General features: G+C 37.0%; 1 protein-coding gene and 2 long non-coding RNA genes across 9 annotated transcripts in view; 2 read left to right on the top strand and 1 right to left on the bottom strand.

Moving 5' to 3' along the window:
* Nucleotides 1–22921, bottom strand: part of LOC148678104 (nuclear factor 1 B-type) — a 168891-nt gene that overhangs the window by 131499 nt on the left and 14471 nt on the right. The window lies entirely within an intron of this gene.
* Nucleotides 136–3114, top strand: LOC148678106 (uncharacterized). The gene is made up of 2 exons (XR_015936686.1): nt 136–1838; nt 2163–3114. It is a non-coding gene; the product is annotated as an uncharacterized LOC148678106 (long non-coding RNA).
* Nucleotides 12328–21987, top strand: LOC148678105 (uncharacterized). Its single transcript, XR_015936687.1, has 2 exons — nt 12328–12908; nt 21717–21987. It is a non-coding gene; the product is annotated as an uncharacterized LOC148678105 (long non-coding RNA).

The raw sequence follows: 22921 nt of genomic DNA, 5'->3' as shown, positions 1-22921 counted from the left end.
AGGAAAATGGCTAAGGGCGCCTTCTGTTAAGGAACTTTTATTTCTCGCGATAAAGGTTAACAATATATTCTGTTGTCCATGGGTATTATCATGCACTGACTTGGTCTGAGTGACCTGAGCGCTCGTTGCGTTCAGACCTGGCGAGAGGTCTATGCCCACTATACAGTATGCGCACAGCTGGCATAGAAAAGCTACTGTAGCACTAGCTGACAGCAAACGGCCGCCACTAAAGACACAGTTGCGAAGGTCACTTCTCAAACAACAGTTAATATCAGCTCCTTCCTCAAGATTCTGCAAGCAGGTTTTATTTAAATACCTGAACTGTGCGCAAGATGAACACGATGTCCCGTTTAAAAGGAAGCATAGTGGAAATAATGTTGAAACTGATGAGGAAGTGTCTGAAGAGGCGATTCAAATGTTAATATGATGCTATTTGCGTTGTATTTTTAAAGTAAATTGTCCTTTAAAGTTAAATTGCGTGCTCGCATATATCTCTGTCGAAATAAAAAGAGGTATTATTTTTAAAAAGCCTAAATAACTGAGTCAACCCTTCTGTTGTTTTACTGATATTTTCTTTCTTAAAAAAAAACTCTACAATTTTTCCCACGCAGTCGAACGATTAGTGCGACTAGAAAATGCTGATATTTTTTGCAGTAGCTGCAGTTTGGTATCATCTGTATCCAACCACTATTGTTATTGTTAGCAATATTATTATACGACTGCTAGTAATAATAATTAGTATGTGTTTGTAACTTAGTGAAAAGCTCTGCATTTGTAATAACTTCTTATACAAAATATTTGTAATTATTAAGAATATTAGGTCCTCTATCAAATCACTCTACTCCTCCTATATCATTGATAATACTTGTTATATTTTATGATTCAATAAAATGTATCGTTACATTTTTTCAAGAATTAAGTGGTTAGATTAATAACCTTTTGGAATTTTGTAGTTTCCTGTGGATATCTTTTTAATGATTTGTGTAATTTTGTAAAGGTCAATATTTTTAACTCATTTTTTAATCATTTAAACTTTTCTATCATAAGAATTTACCAAAATACGTTGTACAAATACTATACCTTAAATCAATCATTATTCACTGCGACGTATAGCATTCGATTTCGTGCTTCCGGAAATAGCCGTATTTTTTCAGTAGCATTCACAACATTTGTCTATCAATACTGTCAATTATGTGTTTACGGGGAAATGAAAAGTTACATTTGAACACGATGTAAAAAAACATATGATACTGTCCGTGGGATTAAGCGTTTTTTACATTGAAACGCAATTAGACCTAGTCAGAAGTATAGTTGATGTGCAGTTTGATATCAAAATATAATTTGCTGCTCAGCGATGAGGTAAATCAGAATGGTTTTGTACAAAGCAGGTAATTGTTCCTGAATTTCCAGGAACTTGCAGATGCATTTTGGTGTTGCCATTAAGAGTGGGCTAAGCGAAACATACTGTAGATACACGAAGGTTGTTACAAGTTAAAGTGCTTTCGGTTATAAGACAAGTACATCACTCGAGGAACAATGGAGTTTTATTACAATAGCTCACACTTGGTTTTGAAGAAACCCAGATATAATTATAGGAAATATTTTTCCTTCACTGTTCGTTCCATGTTGTGCAATATCCATGAAAGCGACAGCCGGTTCGGGTTGGAATAAAATAGACTAATGCCAGCGAGACGCACAGGGGAGGCGCAGAACGGAAAGAAAGGGAGAGAGGAGTGAAAAGGAACTGTGATCTTGAAGAGGAAAAGTTCGGAGCGCTCTTTACTCGACGGTTTGAGGGCAAATACCGAAATCAGCTTCCACGGGGGATACCGCAGCAGGTATACACACCTAGACTGGGGCTTTGCCTTTAGATTTTTTAAAAAAAAATTTCCACCAATTTGTTTATCAAGGTTCACAAAACGTTTGTATTTTGAGAGGTCTCGCTTTCTTTCGTGCATTTGAGGAGTGCTGTACGTTTAAGTTCAAATATTCGGCGGGTACACCGTTGCATATATTTAAGAATACATCCGTTTCTTATATTTACCTATATTAATAGATACGTAAAGTCAACATTGGCTTTTAAAATAATTAACATCATACTGGCCATGAGGTAATTTTCCCGATGACTTTGCACAAATTTCGTTTTAGTTTTTGTTTTGTAGCGGTTTGACTTCTTCAGAAAATTAGAAGCAGAACTAAACAGTTTAACAAGAGGACGGTGAAGCGGTCTCTTACAGCCGCAATTCGTTTACCTTTCTAAACAAGCTCACTCTGAGCACCGCGCACGGATCCACGCTGAGCAGCTCGTCTTTTTGGCTACTTTGCAATCCGAACACATTGAAGAGTTACTGTAATTCGGATTTTTTTGCACCGTCGTCCACGCTCATTTTTTAAAACTGTTATTTTGTGTACAGTATGTAGACAAATTAAGATATTGTTTAAATTATTGAATACTCTAGTGACTGTAAAAACGTCACGAATTTCGGCGAAGGTTTTACTTTACAGAACTCGCATTAAAAACGAAAGCGTTTTCACCGTAGACTGGGGATGTGCTACTTATAATTAAATGTGAAATAAAAACTAAACCTGTTTCTACGTTCTATATTGATTTTATGCAAATTACTGATGTTTTTATTATTTTTTCCCTGTAATTTAGATATTAAGTCGAAATCACGTAATTGAAAATATAAGGAAAATATACAAAGACAAGAGTAGAGAAATCTGCGTAAAATGTGCAATTTTCACATTTTAAAAATGCCACAAAGTCCACAAATTTTGTTGACTTTTTGAGGCGGTTGGTCTTCCTGTTTGTAATGATTTTCTCGTTTGTTTAATGATACTCAGGAACGGAGATGTATTTGAAAGAATGAATATATACAAATAAGAGCAAAAATAAAATTTTATCCAGCTGTTTTATCCGCAAATAAAAACACGTGTTACCGGGCACCGTTCGAAAATACTTATTATACTACTACGAAACGCTCATGTGACATTAAGAAGAGGTGAACGTGGTACGCTATATACAGGTGACGACGACGACTAGTGTGCATTACTCATATTATTACAAGTGCGGGTAAAATAAAATACTAATGTAATGTTGCATGATTGCAGTATTACAACATACAAAAAAACTATATAAAACGGACAGCAAAATGGAAGAATATGTAACAAAATGAGAATTATAAATCATTCCTCCAAAAAAGAAATTATTCACTGCTCTGTAGTTATTCAATTAAAGCCATGAATGTCCTCTTGACTAAAACTGTTTTCCTTACTAAAAGACCGTGATCCAATTGACATTCTCCCAGCATCTGTCCCCCTTAGCCACACAATACTATACATTTGCAGGATTACTACTAATGGGTTAAATGCTGCATAGAGAAGAGAAACAAGAGAAGACAGAGAATCACTATGGAGAAAAAAAAATAGGACACCAACCATTTAAAAGTCCAGTGAGAGAGGGTATACACTGTGCTGTTTACCAAAAACAAGAGGCAAGCATAAGGAAAGACTGTCTTGAGCATCATAAGAAAGGCTAGAAGACAAAAAATAAATAATAAGCAAAACAGTTTAAAAGAGATAGCCTATGAAATAAGAGACAGAGAAAAGCTTCAAGAGACAGATTGCTGTCTTTCAGCAGTGTTATTTTGGTAAGCAATTTAAACCAGAAATTCATAGCAAATGTGGAGTACCCATACAAAGCAGAATTAAGTTATTTTATGATTGCGGTTACCTGGAAAAAGCAAACTCTTTAATATATAGAAAACACCTATTAGGTTTGACTGTTTTTACTTTTTACTTAAATTGCTGTTCTGAAACAAGTGCTCTACTGCAGCCAGTTCATTTACAATTCTCCAGCTAGATGACTAGAACATTATACACTATACAAAATCAGTATGTCAGTCATGTTCAATTTCTGGAAATGTCAAAACATGCTGTGTATTAGTAAGGGGGAAAGCTTTTAACAGCAGTGAAACTATGTATATTTTTATATTTCTTCCCTGTATCATGTTTCCTTTATTATGAATACAAATTGATAAACAGACTTATAAACAGCACTCTTTAAGCAGTTCATTTTAGGTTATACCCAATAGAGTGTTGATGGTTTTTAGGATAAGACCTTTGGCTTATACAGGAAAAAATAAAGCAGATTATTCCCCTCAGGCAATTCAAAAGAGCCACATAAATAATATTGAATTTAAAGTTTTATTTGATATCTACATGTATGTAAAAAGAAAATTCAAAAGTTTATATAGATAATTAAAAATAAATAAAGTATTTTATAAGAACTTTGCATCATGATACTTGATACTTCAGCTAAATTCAACAGCAGGGAACAGTATATTTCTTGGCAAGCAATGATCAAGCAATATGACATTTCTCAATTGTAGATGCTTTCTTTCAGGACACTGAGTTATTATCAGGCTTCTGTTGGAAACCCAGCAGCAGTTGTTTTAATGTAATATTTAAGAATAAATTAAATCTCATCAAGTGTGTTCAAAACATTGGAATGTCGCAGTGAAGATTCTGAAATAAATAATCAGAACTTTACTTTCTCTGTTAAGGTCTCCAGTCAAATAAAGGGTCTCTGAATGACTTTTTACCTTTTTGTCTCTTTAATAAACATCAGGATCTATTCATACATTCTATATTTGTATACAAATGAACACTTTACTTATTGCTATTTGAATAGATTTTCCACAAGACTGAGATGATGAAATGATAAAGTTCTAATTTAACACATTTTAAAATTACTAGTTTATGATACATTGTCACACATGTTTCACACACCTTTCCACATTAAGCAGATAATTAGTCTATTCCTCTCAAAACACATAATACAATTGATAAAATCAACTGTTTATTATGGAATCAGAGATTGTTGCTGTTTATTGAAATGGTACTCCGTTGAAGAATCCAACCCACTGTGATGGACGGTATATTTCCCTCTCAGTCAGAACTAATCAACAGGAAAACGTGAAAGTCAAGGACAAGCCAGATGTTTTGTATCTTGAATGGCTGATTATACTCAACAATATAATGAAAACCTGGTTTCTATATAAACAGAGGAAAACAGCACATAAAAAATTGACTTATTGTTTGAGAGCCCAGGTGTAATCGTTGCTTCCTAGTTGCCACTCAGCTTGCTGCTGATTCTTAGTTCTCATTAATCTTAGCATATCCTAAGGGCATTAAAGATCTTTAAGAAGATGATAGGACCAGGAGAGTTCCAGTCAAAAGTCCTTACTGCTCAAACACTAGAACCACCACAAACTAAAGGCCACATATGAGAGGGCCTGTTGACTTCATAGTGTTTCCTTTGGTTCTGTTTCTGTAGAGAGCTCATGAAGTCCCATTCAACTCCCCCTTCCGCTCCCAGAAAGGCACATTTGAAAGCAGCCAATCAAAGCTAACCTGCATGTCTCAGGGAGATGGGAGAAAGCCAAAGCACCTGGCAATAACGCGCATGAATATGAGGAACATATGCAAACTCCACACATACAGGCGCCCCAAGCTGGAATCACATCCAGGCCCCTGGAGGCGTGAGGCACTGGTGCTAACCACCACACCACCTAGAGCTGACACTACGTCATTACACTGGCTCAAAAGAGCAATGAAGAAGACATCACAGAGGTGGAAAGAAGGACTGAACTGTGCAGCTCCAAGGGAAACTGCTTCTAAGACGAAAAGTGTGTTATACATTGTATGGTGCCTGTAGCACGACAAGAAGTGATAACATGGTATGGAGTAAAAACAGAAATTCAAAGGATGTCATTCTATTCTTCAGTATTATCCAGCATACTTAAGAAGGAAAGACGTCATTTTTTTCAATTTGGTAGCGATCCTAAACACCGTCTCACACTATATTATTTGTCAGAAAGAAGACCAACACCTTAACCACACTGAAATGTTGGGGAATAAGCTTGACATGAGAGCAGTGCAGAGGAAGAGTGCAGCTAGCAGGCATACAACAGGAGAGAGGTTTAACAGATAAAATTAGATCACTATATCATGCTGCTTAGGTTGTGTTACAGAATCCCTACCGCTTGTGTTGCTGTTACCACAGGAATATATTTTGGAAAGAAAAGGTCGCAGTGAAATAAGGTTAAGAACATCTCAAACAAAAGGAAACCATTTAGCTTGTCTTAAAAGTATGAGCAATGTACAGTACATCAACTTATAATTTCTTTTGAGATGGGTGGACAATTCACCTTCATACAAATCAATGCATTCTTATTTTTTGTAGTATTTTAGAACAATTTCCAGGTTCAAATGAAAATATATCCACTGCTATAAACTTTATCATACATGATCTGAGGCACAATTTCTGCAAGATGAACTAGATGGGCTGAATAACCTTCTATCCTTTGTATAACATTCTGATGTTCTTTGCAGCTACACTGTATCCCTGTTATGAGCATTACAATTTTACTCACAGCCTCCACTAGTGTGTTTTACTGTAATGTAACTTTGGCTGCTATTGATAGCATATTTTCTGTGGGAAGAAACTAAACCTGTCATTTTGCTAACTTTAATCCACATTGATTTGGACCTGCAAAGACCTGACCACAACAATGCAGGGTTAACTGAAGATGTCCAGTCAGTATGAATAGTAGAAGCTAACCCATCACATATAACAGGCATGTGTAATTATCAGATGTTTCTCGTCAGTGACATCATGTGTTCTTCTCTGCACATAACACATCCATAAAGGTAAAAGGCTAGTTTCTGTGCTATAAAATATAGATCTAGCAGGACTAATTTAACACAAAGGAAAAATGATTTTATAAAAATGGCAATACATGTGCAAAATTGTTTCTAAAGAGCAGAATACTGAAAGAACAGCACAGTAGTATTTAAACACAGTTTATAAACCAAATATTTTGCCTAAGATGTTCATGGTCTGGCTGAAGAGAAAAGCTGATGCCCAAGATCCCTAATATTATGCTGGATGGCAGCTGAATTATCTGATCTTGTGGCTCTGTGGCTAAGGATCTGTGCCTGTGGCTGGAAGGTTGCTGGTTCAAATCCTGCAGCTGGTAGAGGAATCCTACTCTGTTGGGTCCCTGAGCAAGGCCCTTAACCCCAACTGCTCCAGGGGTGCTGTACAATACTGTAGCTAACCCTGTGCTCTGACCCCAAGAAATTGTATAGGGCTAATAAAGTTATGTTAATTCCACTTCTTCTTCATCTTTACTATAATGACTTGGTTCATTTTTGATGCATATTGTTCTCCTTAACTCTAATTTCTACATAATATAATTCCCTGTTTAACCTCCAACATAGAGCTGGTGGAGAATTGTTTTCCCTGATTGATCTGTTTCTTTAACAAGGGAATGTTCATGAACTGTGAAACTGGGGAGGATGAGCTGGAAAATTCCACCAAACCTGGTGTACTTTCCACTGTCTTTTCAGTTTTTTAACCTGTACATGGTTAAACAAAGGACGAACAAATTCCATTTTTGTTTTGTTTTTTTTATTTTAGTTTGATGATTTAATCTAAATCTAATCTAAATTCACGATAATAATTATTTATTTAAATCAAGGTAAACAAAAAATAAAGGTCATCCCTAAAATTTGAAAGACTTACATTACATGTAGTTAACACTGAAATTATAATGACCTTTCTCAACCATTACACTTGTAGTACTGGTATGCCTTATTTTGATAGAGCTTCGAAAAAGAACAGTGTTTTTTAAAGAAGGCTGTACGGAAGCATTAATTATCTGTATAAACACAACAATTCTCTCTTCTTGCTGTTTAGTAAGAATAAAAGAATAAAAGATACGCAAGAATCTCTTATTATGTTATTAATGCAGAAATCTATGTTGTTATCATATTATGCATACAGTAATACTCAAACTAAATCCTACATTGACTGTCAGAAATGTAAACGTCGCAGAGAGTGTATTGTGAATTTTGGAACTTTGTACCTACCCGTATTATAGTCACGTATCCTATTGTTCAGTCTGCTTTTCTCTTATTCCTGATCCACGAGCTATCGCGTACTGCACGACCCCGCCGCGCTGATCTTCTGGATGGGGATAATCGACGGATCTAGCACATTCTTTCTCTATACAGAATAAAATCTCGGAGATACCGTACACCGCAATTAACCTAAAAACCAAGCTGGAGGTAGGCCTGATCTGTGAAGCAAGTACATGACCATGATACCAACATTACTGACAAGAATTACATGTCGGTTTAAAATAATTTACTTGATACACCTAAAGTCTGTATGCATGTGTTGGAAACAATTACAGTACATACAACAATATTTGATTTAAAGTTTATTAAACGTTTACATTTTCTGTGCGTAAATTGTGTTAATCCAGGGTTATTTACAACAAGGCAGGCTTTAGTGTGCCTTTCAGTACAGACCGAACAGGAAATAAAACTGATAAATAAAAAGAGTAATATGATATACTATAAGGAGTATACTTATATATTATTATCATTATTATTCTATTAATAATGTATTATTCATTTATGTAGGTACTGTTATTACAGGAGCCACTGTAATTTAAATAGAAATGTATTAAAGAATTTTAGTAATATATTGTGCTAACACATTTTCATAAAAAGTAATAGCAAAAACGGCACACTTAATTTAAAAGAAATATTAAACGTAATGTAGGTAGGAAAAAAAGCGTTTACGGTAACCTGTTTAAATAGAATTTAAAAGGGACTGCAGCGTGTAATCTTTTAAAAAAATGAATATATCTTTTTTTAAGGACTGGAATTTTCAGGTGTTGTAAATTAAAGCTCTAAACTGGGATATAACTTCAACAAAACTTTTGCTGACGAAATTAAATAATTCGTTTTATATCAACATTTCATGAAGTTCACGGAATAGGACAGAGGGTGAGAGTCCAAATCTTGTCATGAACACATGTTCACTACTACTGTAGTTAACAAATATCTGGAACTCTCTGCCCAAGGATATCAGAGAGTCACTCCTTCAAATCCAGACTCAAAACCTTCTTCTTTAGAAAAGCCTTTGCTTAACTGGTTCCATTCTTCATCCTTCTGCTTTTCTTAGTACCACCATCCACGGTCTCTTCTGTATATTGTAATTGTGTTTTATCTTGTGTATTCTTTTTATTGTTGTTCCCATTCTGTAAAGCGCTTTGAGAAGCCACCTTTAAAGGCGCTATATAAAATAAAGTTTATTATTAAAATTAAATAGGGCTAATATCTTCAGTCTTCAAACATTTCAATAATAAAATCTACCAGGCGATGTCGTTGTTTTCTCTTGAGTTACACCCGTCGAGCCATTATAGATTCTGGTCTTATTGACTGTCTGATCTATGATTAATCAATTCTATCATTAAGTTTCCGTCCCGAGACATAACATAATTTTTACCATCGCGATCAGATTCAGTCCATTCAAGTTGCGTTGGTGCATCGACTTGAAAGAAAACAGACTCACGATGGCATGTTTTTCAAGAATGGGTAGAAGCACGTTACTTTCCCTTGTACTGAAGAACATTTAAATATAAAAGTAATAATATTTTAGAAATCTATGTATTAAGAGCATTTTTAAAGGAATTTTGTGTGGACTGAAGTAGTGAAGTGGTGAAAGTAAAAGTAGTGTATCAGTATCGATCATACTGTACCTTACAGATGAGTGTAATGAAACTCGGTGCATTTATAAAGGATAGGTCGGGAAAGAAGAGTGCTTCGGGTTTAATATCGGAAGAGCATTTATTTGTTTCGCGAAATAAATGTATAAATAATCAAAACCACAATCAAAAGACATTGTAAAATATATACTATGCACAAATACTATGTGCAGTAACATACACGACTTCACGGTACAGTAAAAGGTCAGTAGTTCACCTTGCTCGTGAAATTAGACTGGGCTCGTACCAGGAGCCCAAGTTCGGATTCGAGTAATGGGCGGGAAATATCATCCAAAACCTGAAATATCCAGTCATCCTGAAACCTGTTTGGACGGCAGAGGTAAAAACGCCGAGTTATTTTTAAGAAACGTGCTTTTTTAAAAAAAAAATGTAATGCTGAGAAAAATGTGCATACCCTACTGTACCTCATGATATAGGTTACTTTATGTCAAATTAGTCTCACATTATTCTCTACTCTTCTAATTATGGAATTGTGCAAGTGTCTTTTTTCCTTGAAATATCCCTAATATGAAATGTATAGATATTTTATTTATTTAGAATTGTAAAAAAAACAGTAATTTGAAATAACTGTTGATATTTATATTACTGCTTTTTGTGGAGCGCTTTTCAACAAAAAGTACTCCGAAATCCTTTACCCACCCGTAGCCTCACTACATGGCAGATGAAGTGGTGAAATGAGAAATTACTTTACCGACCTGAACTGACTTTTGCCTTGCGAAGAGAACGTTAAACGCGAGTGGGTTCTATTGATACTGACATCATGGCGTGTGCAGTAGACATAACTGCAGAATTTCCCTCTATTTTGCTTTTTCACAATTATGCGCTTTCGACGGTATTTTCTTAACGTGTGCGCGTAAAACATTGAGAAAAGACATAACATTAACATGTCCCTGTATTTTTAAAAACTACATCCTGACCTCTACTGGTAGGATTCGTCAAGACCTAAGCAATTACTGAAGCAAACTAAAGTTAAAGTTAACATAAGCTGTTAACTTCAACTTTAACTATAACAGACTGTTTCACAGTATTGTATTTTTATTACTTTTTATTTTAGCAATATCAAACAAATAATCTGATTATCAATGCAGCCTGTCATTTAATTAAAACAACAACAAAAAGACAACTGTTTCTTGTAGCGAAGACGCGAGTACTGGAAGATAAATCATTGCATGAATTTTCAGCTCCGTGAAGCTGCCCCCCCCCTCATTCATTGGTTCGGCGCTTGTGACGGTTTGTCCAGTTGAAAGAAGCTGCTTTCGTTTCCGAAATATAGTGCCTTGTTTTTTCGTAACGTCACTCAGCCCCCCTACAACGTCGTAGAGGAACCGGACCGGTCTCATTCGTTAGTGCAGCGTTTGTGCTCCTTTCCTTTCCGAAATTTAGCCCCTTCTTTTTCGGGTGATCAGGTGACCACGCAAAGCGACCTTGACCTCCAGTGACCCCGTCTGCCGAGTTCAAGTGCTCTGTTACAGGTGCGAGGATAACAAGTCTGGAGTTTTGTTTCTCTGTTTGACCGGGTGGGACGCGACGGTGGATTTTGCATTTAATACCAGTATCTTCTGTGCGTTTGTGTGAGCAGGAAAATTAAATTTGTCACGAATATCATACCCTAATCAGAAGAGTTGCGGGTGTAACCTTAAACACTGGCAAACAATTGCATGATCTTACAAAGAGGCTTTAACGAGCACGTCTTAATACTTTGTTTTTTAAGGGGCACTACGTACAAAGTTGACACGGGTAGTTCTAACACATCCAAGAAGCAACATTGGAAAGTCTACCGTCTCACACATGCAGACCGCGGCAATATTGGAAAAATACTTTTATTTTCACATAACAGAAGTGAAAATATATCTACGTTCTTTAATAAACTGTCATTATCCGCGTGTTTGTATTTACAGTGTTCTTATGCGCAAACATGAAACGATTAGCTCACAGTCCTTTTATCTTTGTGTTTCTGGTCAATCCTTGGTGTAGAATACAGCGTGAGGGCACACCTTGACCTCTGAAGACAGAAATGAGCGCCTTTGTTCGATCGTCATATTTCTCCCAGGTGAAGTTGTGTCTTTTGCAGTATGCAGTGTAATGACCCAGGACATGTTTGCTTGTCCAGCACCATGAAGTTGCCCTCATAGCCAGAAAACAGCAGAAACGACGAAACCCACCGCATTCGTTAGTGCTGCGTTCGTTCCGGTTTGTGGGTTAAAGTAGCGTTTGTGCTGCTTTAGTTTCCGAGATATAACGCCTTGTTTTTTCGGGTTATGGCGTGACTACAAGGAAGTTTACAGGTGCCAACATACTCGGTACTTTAACTCCTGAATGTGATTTAAACGATGGGTGCAATTTGTTTTCTGAGTCTGCTTGGTGGGGTGGATATATAAATATATTTCAATATAGCGCCTTCTTTTCTGGCTGTGATATCACTCTGTGACGTACAAAAACAGCAAGGTCACGACCACCAGATCTTTCAATTGTGTTCTTTTGATCAGTTGACCCCAGCCTTTGCAATTTCACACCTATGGTCGGGGAACAATACAGAACTTTAATCCAGTACGTTTCCTTGAACAGAGCAACGCACCAGATGATGCAATTTTATACTAAACTCTTTACTTCTAGTCTGTTTTGTGTCGGTATAACTAACTTAAGCAAAATTGTTAAAAAAAAAACTTTGCTTTGGATTTTATAGCAATACGCACAGTTTACTGGATATGTTGTAAAACGTCGTTGTCCAAATACACAATCAGCAAAATGGACAGTTTAGCTCGTACCCTTCACAATTTAAAGACAATCAATATCCATAAACATATGAGCCTCCTTAGATGTGTATAATACTTAAGTCATGACGCAACAAGTTAACCATCTACGACATAAAACTGTGGTTGTAATGTATGTAAAATCACCGTGATTCTAAGATCTATAGTTTTTATTTTCTATGGCTCGTTTTTCTTTTTCTTTCCCTACCGTGACACGCTGTTGCCAAACGTGTAACTATGGGATACCATCGCGACAAGACCTCCACAGCATGTCATGATAGGGACCGCATGTATATCGCGGCAGTGTATATCACCACAACGGGCGCACGTAACTTTCACGACTGGCGCCTTGCGTCCAAGTCGGGACTATCACGACTGGTGCATTGCTTCCATGGCACCCTAGCACTGCTGTCATGACAAAGGTGTCATATCACTACATGATATACCCAGATAGGACGTGTCTCGATATATGGACTTTGTGTTGCGACATGAGGGCTGCTATCCTGTCAAGGTATGTCATATCGCGATATACGCGCTTCATGTCATGACATGGGGGGGGGATGCTTTTTGTCGGGGTGAGTCACATCGCGATATAGGCGCTTTATGTTGCGACATGGGGGCGGGGCTTTTTGTCGGGGTATGTCACATCGCGATATATGCGTTTCATGTTGCGACATGGGGATGGGGATTTTTGTCGGGGTAAGTCATGTCGCGATATATGCGGTTCATGTCTCGACATGGGGGGGCTTTTTGTTGGGGGTGGGTCATATCACGATATATGGGCTTCTTGCCGCGACATGGGTCTGGGCATTTTGTTGGGTGTGTCGGGTGTGTCATATCTCGTTATATGGACTCCATGTCGCTACATAGGGGGCGGGGTGTTTTGTCAGGGGCATGCCATATGGCGATATGATTGTAATGTGCGCACCTCTATCTGACATGCTATCTGAGTAGTGAAGGCGCTGTGGATGCCATGACTGCTATTCAGTCTTGAGCTTAGTTCGATTTTTCTTAGATTGATCAGTTATTGGAAACCAGAGGATGTGTTACTGTATATCCAGCGTGCTCATACAGCACATACGGTTAACTGGGGCTGCAATATTTGGACCAAGAGGAAAATCAATCACTTATGTATCTAATCATTGGTGGTGGTGGAGGGGAGTCCCCATTACCTGTAAAGCGCTTTGAGTGGAGTGTCCAGAAAAGCGCTATATAAGTGTAAGCAATTATTATTATTATTATTATTATTATTATTATTATTATTATTATTATTATCTATATGTTCTCTGAACTTCCGCTGTGGCGCTTTACCCAATCAGAATGTCGATTCTCAATCACCCAATCGTGGTCCGAACTGTTCACTAAGATTCTGGCCGGGGGTTTAGCCAATCACGGGTCTGAGAGCTGTTCAAGCTAGCAGCTCCAGGTGGATCGGCTTGTTTACTGTCAATGATAATCTATTTTTAAAATGCTTTACTTATTTGCAAAATAACTAGATCGGCTTATTATTTTTATTTTAACGTCTTGATTCATTATGTCCCATATTCTTCTTAATAAATATTTTTTTTTGCAATATAACTGTCTCCGCTGTTTTCTGTAATGAATACATGGTATTTGAACAATTCGTATAGTATATTTAAGAATGAATAGAAATGTAAAGTCGATGATCATTATATTATTATGCTTGTGGTTTCAATTTTGTAATTTATTGTTTAATTATATCGATCTTGACATACCTAAAAATGTGAAAATGTGCACTCGTGTTGTACCAGGGGTAATTTGGAAACTAGTTTTGTGAGGATACAGCAACGGTGTCTCTTCACCAATAAAAGAAGTACAGAAGCAATACATTTTTTAGGTTAAAAATTAAAGGAGAAAACAAATAACCCAATGAACTTAACATAGTAACTCCAGACAAATGTAAGACCGTTTATTAGTGTAAAGGCTGCAAATGCTGGGGTCAACTGATCAAAAGATCACAATTGAAAGATCTAGTGGTCGTGACCTTGCTGTTTTTGTACGTCACAGAGTGACAGAGCCAGAAAAAGAAGCGCTATATTGAAATATATTTAAACACCCACCCCACCCGGCCAGACAGACTCAGAAAACAAATCAGACCCATTGTTTTCATCACATTCAGGAGTTAAAGTACCGAGTATGTTGGTACCTGTAAACTTCCTTGTAGATAGTCACATGACTGCGCAGTACCACAACTCAACCACGGGGGGTCCTTTGTTAGAACAGAACAACCGAAAGGCCACTGGGAACAAAAGGGCATTTCGTCCACCAGGCCCATGACTCCTCTATAGTCCTGCAGCCTGTATTATTTACTGATCTTCCCCTGTATGAAATCCATACACAGAGAGGACAGTAAACTCCACACAGACAGCCCTAGTGAGAGGCAGTAGTGCTAAACACCAAGCCATGCAAATAGTCCAAGCTGTCAGCCATTGCTCAGGAAAGGACAGACAACATACAGTATTCCAAAACACACTGAGCAAGCCTGTCAGGGCCTGTACCAACATCCCAAACAACTTCAAAATCCTGAATCCTAAGAAAGGACAAAAGTCTCCAAAAGGAGATGACTAGAAACATTCCTACTGTCAGATGATGTTAAGCTATTTTTTATGCATTTGGAAAGATTTTGATGATTATACTAATGTCATTGTGAACTATTATGTATTTTTACAGGGGAACAAAAGTCTATACAAGCCTATGCAAGGCAGGATACACCATTAAAGGAGCACCAGTCCATGTCGAGGGCAGACACAATATCAGACACGCGCATCTACAGCCAATTTTCCCAGAAGCCACTTAGCCTACCAGCATGCCTTTGGACTATGGGTGGAAACCAGAGCACCTGGAGAAAACCCACACAAATTCCACACAGATAGCACCCTATGCCCAGAATTGAACCCAGGGCCCCAGCGCAGTGAGGTAGCAGTGCTAAGCACTACGCCATCATACAGCTCCTGTACAACCAACGTTAAATAAAATCGATGTAAAAAAAGATCGTAATATGAGCAGTTTATCGCAGGTAGGTCACAGTTCTATTAAACACCACAAAGTAGTTTTATTTTTCATTTTGGCAAAATCCTAAACCTTAATCTAAATTAAAGCAAGAAGTATTGCCCATTTTTATTCTTTTGACTAGTTTAATTTGATAAATAATTTCAATTCATGTAAACGTAAAGCCCCAATCTCACAGCTACCATTTTGTAAAGTTTTTATTCTTTTTGGTAATACAGGCCTGTGTTACCACTTTACTTGCTCAGACCAACGCAAAGAAAATATCTAGGGGGAAATTACTGTCAAGTTAAGTTTCCTGGGCTCAGGATATAAAATGATAAAGTGGCTTTTAAACTGTACTGGCTGGTGTAAAACACAGGCATATTAAGCCAGCAAGTCACACTTACTTAATAACCCAGCTCTCCATCATTTCACATTTTCTGAAGTTTTCTTTTTAAAATTAAATTTTTATGACTGTACTGACAAATTTCAATGACATATAGAAATACAGCGCACTAAAATATAAAGCTGTCTACAGAGAACATGTGCATGACAACATGAACAGAAAAGAAAGCAAATGCTTATGTACCTTCCATTAAGTCATCCATGGCTTAAGCGTCTTAGAATATTTTGATTTTTTCATATTAGTACTTATGTCAATGGTAGAGAACTCTATTGCTTGTAATTTTCATACTATCAGAATCCAGAACTAACAAATTACTAAAACTTTTTTAAAGATAGCAACTTTTAATAGTAAGCATAATCTCAAATTATTTCAAACAGGCAAGTCACAATATGGCACAGTAAAAGAGAAAAATGTAGAAGAGGACATTAAGCTTCAAGTACATATTGTTCAAGTAAATACTGCAATAAGTATATCTGATCACATTTAGAAGGATCTATCTTAGGGCCATGTTACATCAAAAAAAAATTTATGATACATCCTTCACCAAACATTTAAAATAGAATACAGGAACAAAGTTCATACTTTTGTCTGGGCATTTTGCAAATAATGTCTTAAAAATACTTTTAAAAACTGCAGGAAGGTGAATATTGAGAGAGCTTAACACTTCTACTTAGATCTTTAATCATTTTCATTTACTGGAAGTATAAGGAGAACTAAAGCTCCATCACTTGGCATCTGTTGTCACATTTTGAGGTGTGAAAGACCATAATTAATGGGAGGTGACCTGCTGAAAAGCACCCAGACTTCATAAACCTAAAAGTCTGCTTTTAAAGGTGGAAGTCTAATTTTGATTAAAATGTAGTTTTCTGCCAACATTGGAAAAAAAAAACATTGAAACCAGTCTTGCAGACTCATCACATGTATTTTATTACAGCTAAAACATAGTATTTCAAATGCCACAAATGATGTAGCTTGAAAGAGATGAGTGTCTTCAGTGAGATACATGATAGTGTATTTTGTTTTTGCCACACCTCAAATCTGTGTTCAGGTATCTCGGGTTTCAGAAAAAAAAACATTTTATTACTCCTGACTTTGCAAGTGCCTACTGTAGATAGTAGACACCAACTGAAATATTTTGAGTCCCTGAAAAGAAATCTCACAAATCATTATAAATTCCAAACAGTCCTAAGTTCTATTGAATTGAACTGCTTATTTGAAAAGTCTCATGCACAAAATCTTCAAGCTGGCACCAATACTTTGATGCCTGCAATGTCCGCTCTGCATAGTACATATTCTATTTAGCGTAAAGCCTCAGTATTTGTTAAAGTTATTTGTCAATTTAAAAAAGTAATACTGCTTTCTCTGAAAGGAAGTAGTAAGTGAAGGTTTAGACCTTAATTTTACAAGGTATATCACATTTGAAATAAATCAAATTAAACAATAAACAAAGATTGTAATTACAAGGTGGATTAAGTTTTTGTTTTGTACATTTTTAAAAAATATGGCTACTTAAGTATAACCCCCTGTAACACTTGTTAGGAGTAATCAATTTCGCTCACTTAATTATCTGAAACGTCTTCGATTATACTTGTGTTACCGTTAGTCCTTCACTAGAGGGAGCTACATTCATTAAAGGCTTCAAACCTCGTCCTGGTACTGAGAAAAACTAGGGACCTATTTTTGCCTGTCCAGTCACAAGGGGCTGTTGGCATTCCTTGAAAATATCTTTTTTCACTATTATTCGAATTAATTCATTGTTGAAAAACTACATTTCCATGTACTCTAGATAAAGGTCATTTGCACTATAGGACAACAAAATGTCAATATGTTGTAAGTAGTATTAAAAAAAACACAATGATGCATGTGTCACTAAGACAACAGTTAGGGTTAACTCTTGGCTCTGTACACAATTTAAACTATAGGATTTCCATTAGAAGCTTATATAGCACATCAGGATGCTTGATTTCTAAAACAGAATGTTACCCACAGAATGAATAAAGAAATAACAAACACAAAAATCCTTCAGATATTTTCCTAAATACCTATCCTAAGAAAGATCTTAAGCATGAAAGTTTAAAATATTCTTAGAAATCAATAAATCCCTGACTCCTCCCAGAAATAAAAATTCTTTAATTATTTTTTCTAGAAATGAAGGTTAAGGTGAAGTAAGGTTAAATAATATATCCAAGAGCCTTCAACTAACAGTTCACAGCTGTAGCAACCCAATCTTAACTTTTGTAATTTACAGATAACAAGAAACATGCTTTACTTTTTTGTATCTCTAAGGTGCACACTTCTCAGATGAAAATATGAAAATAACTGAAAGTATATGGGATAAAATATAATACCAGTAATACAACAATAAGGTTCTTATGGTTTAAAAAGAACACAACATCTTAAGACCTCCCTTCACTTTATGTAACAAAGCACTATAGAGGACATTGATATTTAATCCATGCTCAAAAATGTAATAAGAAAATATTAATAAAAACAAACTTTGTGAATTCTTAAAGATATGAATGCACTATCCAAATAAATTAATAAAGGGAGAGAAGAGAATAAATACAAATGCTGACACTGAATTGAACAGCTGCAATAGACGCACTGGACGCTGTCACCCATTCTTCCAGGAATGCGGCTGAAAAGCTTCCTGTAAATGATACCAAATGAGGACAGGATGCCTTGCTGGAGGAGAGTGAAATATCAATTGCTATATTTCTGAAACAGGAGCACGTTACCCAGAGGGCTGTGGGAATATGGAACAAACTACCCTGCCATGTTGTTTAAAGTGATTCCTTGCTTCAACGGGCTCCTCTCATTTGCAGCCTTTCTTGTGTCCTTATATTCTAAATATATTGCACACCTCCCATGGGAACCAAGAATCCAAACCTGGGAGTGACAAACAGACATCAAACCCGCCCCAGTCCTGCACGTCTCTGGAAGACGATGCTGCAGTGCTTCTTGTGCTTGCAGTGAAAACCTATGTGAACCCAGGGAAAATAAGCACACAGAGAGGGACACAAGGATGGATTTAACCCCAAGAGGCTGAACAGCAGTGCTATCTACCACACTGCCATGTTGCCTGTCTTAACACTCAGATAATGTAGAAGACACAAACATCAAAAAGATAGAAGGGAGCATTACGAGATCAATGTACTGTATGTAACTCAGGTGCAGCATCATAAATCCACTGTCTGATTTCTCCTGGCCCAGTTTCATAATAATTTGCATTTATACAGTACAGCCATTTTCATCTAGACAGATTCAAAAGACCATTGCATGTGGGAGTCAGCGTAACTCAGTTACCACTGAAGCTCAGTACCCACCTGGATGACACACTGCAGCCATTCGGCACCAGCAGCTTACTACACAGCTGACCACATGGAGAAGTCACACACTGCTTCACCAGCCGCAATGAAAGGGAAAGGTAAACTAGGCAAGCCTAGAGTGGAATTTAGCAAGAACACCAGGAACTCTCCTTATCTTATATCTTATTGTGGCCACAAGGAGTTTGGATTGCAGTTTGATGACATATCCAAGAGACAACACTCCTTATAAAAGAGAATTAAATGATTATCCTAAAAAGATATTCCATTGATTCTCTTTTGAATCTACTGGTAAAAAATACCTTCCCTTCTTCAAAACACAAGAAGTAAAGCTCATATCTAATTTCTTAAAAAAGGAGAACAATAAGAAGGTAGCATCTCCACAGACATTGCAGACGTTGGCAACTTTAAATTGTCACTCTCAGGTTCTTAAAGGAAAGTATCCTTCTCTGACAGGCTAAAAGAACTGCATCTGTTCAGTCTTTAACTGAGAAAACTGTGAGGGGATTTGGTTTGAGTATTCAAAATGCTCAAAGCACATTGATAAAGCCAAGAGGAGGAAAGACCCAGAACATAGGAGACACTTCGTTACACAAAGGGTTGTGGGAATGTGGATCAAGCTACCCCGCCACGCTGTCAAATATCATACCCAAGCTTCTTTCAAGATGCCTAGATGAGACCTGTCAATCTTTCTCATTCAGATAGGTGGCCTCCTCTTATAACCCTGTGTTATGTTGTTCTGTTGTTTTTATTTACATTAAGGAACACTTCCAGAAAAAATAAAGATGTTCACAGCACCTGCTAGTTTCTATCTTCCTACTCTCCAAACAGACAAATAAAAAAACAAGAACTTCAGAAATCAAATAAAGGGAACAAAACATGACGTTTTCATCCTAAAACTTAAAAACCTGAGTCATCTGATGAAATCAAGACGAAGATGATTTTTGTAAAGGACTCTTTCTTACAGAGGGAATCCTGGAGATAACTGCACCCTTATGTATTATATCTACTTCCTTGTTGGTTTTGGGAACTAATACTAGGAAGTTTATATGACATGGCTTTCCAGTTATCCACTGTGTGGGCTGCAAAATCCCTTTATACAATATTCGGGATTAGCTGTGCACAGTACAAACACAGGATTGTTCCCCAACAGTCTGTACAATAGTAGTCTGTTACTACTTCTCTTCTTTGGTAACCTTTAAAATATTTTGAGAATCAGTTAAAGGGATGAATGCAGATAAATTGTACATTTCAATTTTGTTTGGCAAATACATTGATGAACTACTCAAATAATACAACACAATACAATGATACAATACAATACATTAAGACAATAAATTAATATTATGCATGGTAGTAAACTCTGTTAATATTTCTTCAAAAAGCCTATGTATGTGACTTAACTATTTTACAGTATGCCCCAAATTAACTTTTAGTTGCGTTAGGTGAACTGTTATCTAAATTTGCTGTTTTGCATGGTTTTTTAAGTTTACTTAAATTGACCATGCATATCTACGGCAATGAATGATATGTTTTTTAATAATTTAATTAGTTAATAATAATAATGATGATGACGACGACGACAACAAAGAGGATTATAATTAAAGCGTTTTACAGGTAATGAGGACTCCTTTACGCCACCACCAATGTGCAGCCCCACCTGGATGATGCGAGTCATCCAAAGTGCCATAGTGCACCAGTACACTCACCACACATCAGCTATCAGTGGAGAGGAGAACAGAGTGATGAAGCCAATTCATAGATGGGGATTATAAGGAGGCCATGATTGGTAAAGACCAGGTTAACACCCCTACTCTTTTTAAGAAACCCCCTGGGATGTTTAACGACCACAAAGAATTGGGACCTTGAATTATGCGTCTAATTTGAAGGATGGTGCCTTTTTTACAGTATAATGTCCCCTTCACTATGCTGGGACATTAGGACCCACACAGATCGCAGGGTGAGTGAGCACTGCCTGCTGGTCCAACTAATACCTCATCAAGCAGCAACCAGGCTCACACCTCCTTAGCTTCAGTGGGCTGCCTGTGTTGAGTTGCAGGGTGATATAGCTGCTGGTAATCATGTCCTACAGATTTTGTGGCATTCCCTGGACATTGCTGCATGGAGATTTGCATTGGCAGTATAGGTGATGAACTGGATTCATGACCTAAGAGGAGAAAATAATGTGAGGACAGTATGTCTGAAATGTGCCATAAAAAGATAAAGGTCCAGTTTCCGAAGGTCCTACTCAAAGTAAGGCTGGTGCAAAAACAACAGAACAAACGGTAAGAATATTAATTAATGTCAACACCTGTAAGACAAATGTGTAAGAATGGACATCATAAATGCCCTGGACATAAACATACCAGCCAGGTAAGATTGGGCATATGTTTTACTAAGAATGAAAATGAAAATATTTATCTTAATAGCACATTCATATAGTTTTTTATATAAAAATGTCCTGCGCCTCAATACAAGAGTCTGTCGGTAATTTATTTTTTATTCTTGCATGAATGTTGCCAAACAAAGGTAACTGCAGGGTACCTGTATAAGTGATTCATGTTGATTCCCTCTTCAGCCCTGTGACTGCACAGTCTTTCAGGGAAAGTCTGACTGGAGGCCAGTCAAAAGAACAGAAAAGGAAAGGAGAGAGAGCTTGTCCAGCTAAAAGAAGAAACGGAACAACAAACGATCAAAAACCTCAATATTTTCGTGAAAGAACATGGAATCCACTGAACCACTGCTTTGTGCAGTTAATGCCTCGACAGAGGGTCCATACTATATTCTTTCCTAGTAAAAACCTAAACCCTAATCCTAACTCTAACAATAAACATACTGTATCCTCAACACATGCTATGACTTGTGTTACTATTATAGTGATAAATCTGATGTGTTAGGGTAGGAGTTTCAGCCACCTGCCACTAGTGGTTCTCAAAGTCTCTATTTCTTGTGCAAAGGATCACATGTGGTACAATTTTGGGTTAATTATATAATTGGTGTAGGGCTGAGAGCCGCATTCTCATGAGAGGTTCATTTAAATTAATTAGGTATATAAAATGACTTACATGGGTATCTGATGTTTGGTTGTTTGGAGTAGTTTTATGTGTTTTTTGAATAACTTGAATAAAGTGTTCTAGCACAGACTTTTTTCCCATTATGGTGTGCTCAGGCCTCCCAAACCCCCTGCTGAGAGACAGGCCTGTTACAGTCTTTTGGAACAATACCGTACATGCAAATCGTTCCAATTTATAATTAATACAGGTTCCACTGTAAAAGGAACCTCTAATATGAGATGTGAACAGATGTCTAAGATGTTCAGGTCAGTCATTAAATATACGGAAAATACTAATTATTTTTTATAATGAGTTTCCATGCATTTCCAAGTTTCCCAGGACACTGTCCTACTTCACACTTAATGCAATGACAACTGCAAGTGACCGTTTGTGTCTTTGACAGGTATAGTGGCAGAATACATCTTGAGAGTGATGTTCTGTCTGATCTGCAAGTCATTGAGGCAAAATTCTCTAACCTCTGCTAGTTAATATCAATTTCACTGCAGGGTTTTTCCATCCTTCAGTGTGTAGACTGGGAAGATGAGTTTTCTGTCTTTTCCATAGCACTGCATTCTTATGCGCACTAATACATTGATGTGATGACCACCTTCTGTAGCCTAGCACAGGGGTCATTATATAAAATGGTCACTTCATCTTGTCCATCCTTCCCTCTTCTGCAGCAAACTGTTCACATGACTACTTTTAAAAAGACACCAAGGTTTGCCCTAAC

This window comes from Lepisosteus platostomus, chromosome 1 (assembly GCF_059453375.1).
Source record: "Lepisosteus platostomus isolate fLepPlt1 chromosome 1, fLepPlt1.hap1, whole genome shotgun sequence".
Taxonomy (NCBI): Eukaryota; Metazoa; Chordata; class Actinopteri; order Semionotiformes; family Lepisosteidae; genus Lepisosteus; species Lepisosteus platostomus.
The sequence above is the reverse complement of the archived record's forward strand: the minus strand, read 5'-3'. Positions and strand labels throughout refer to the sequence as shown.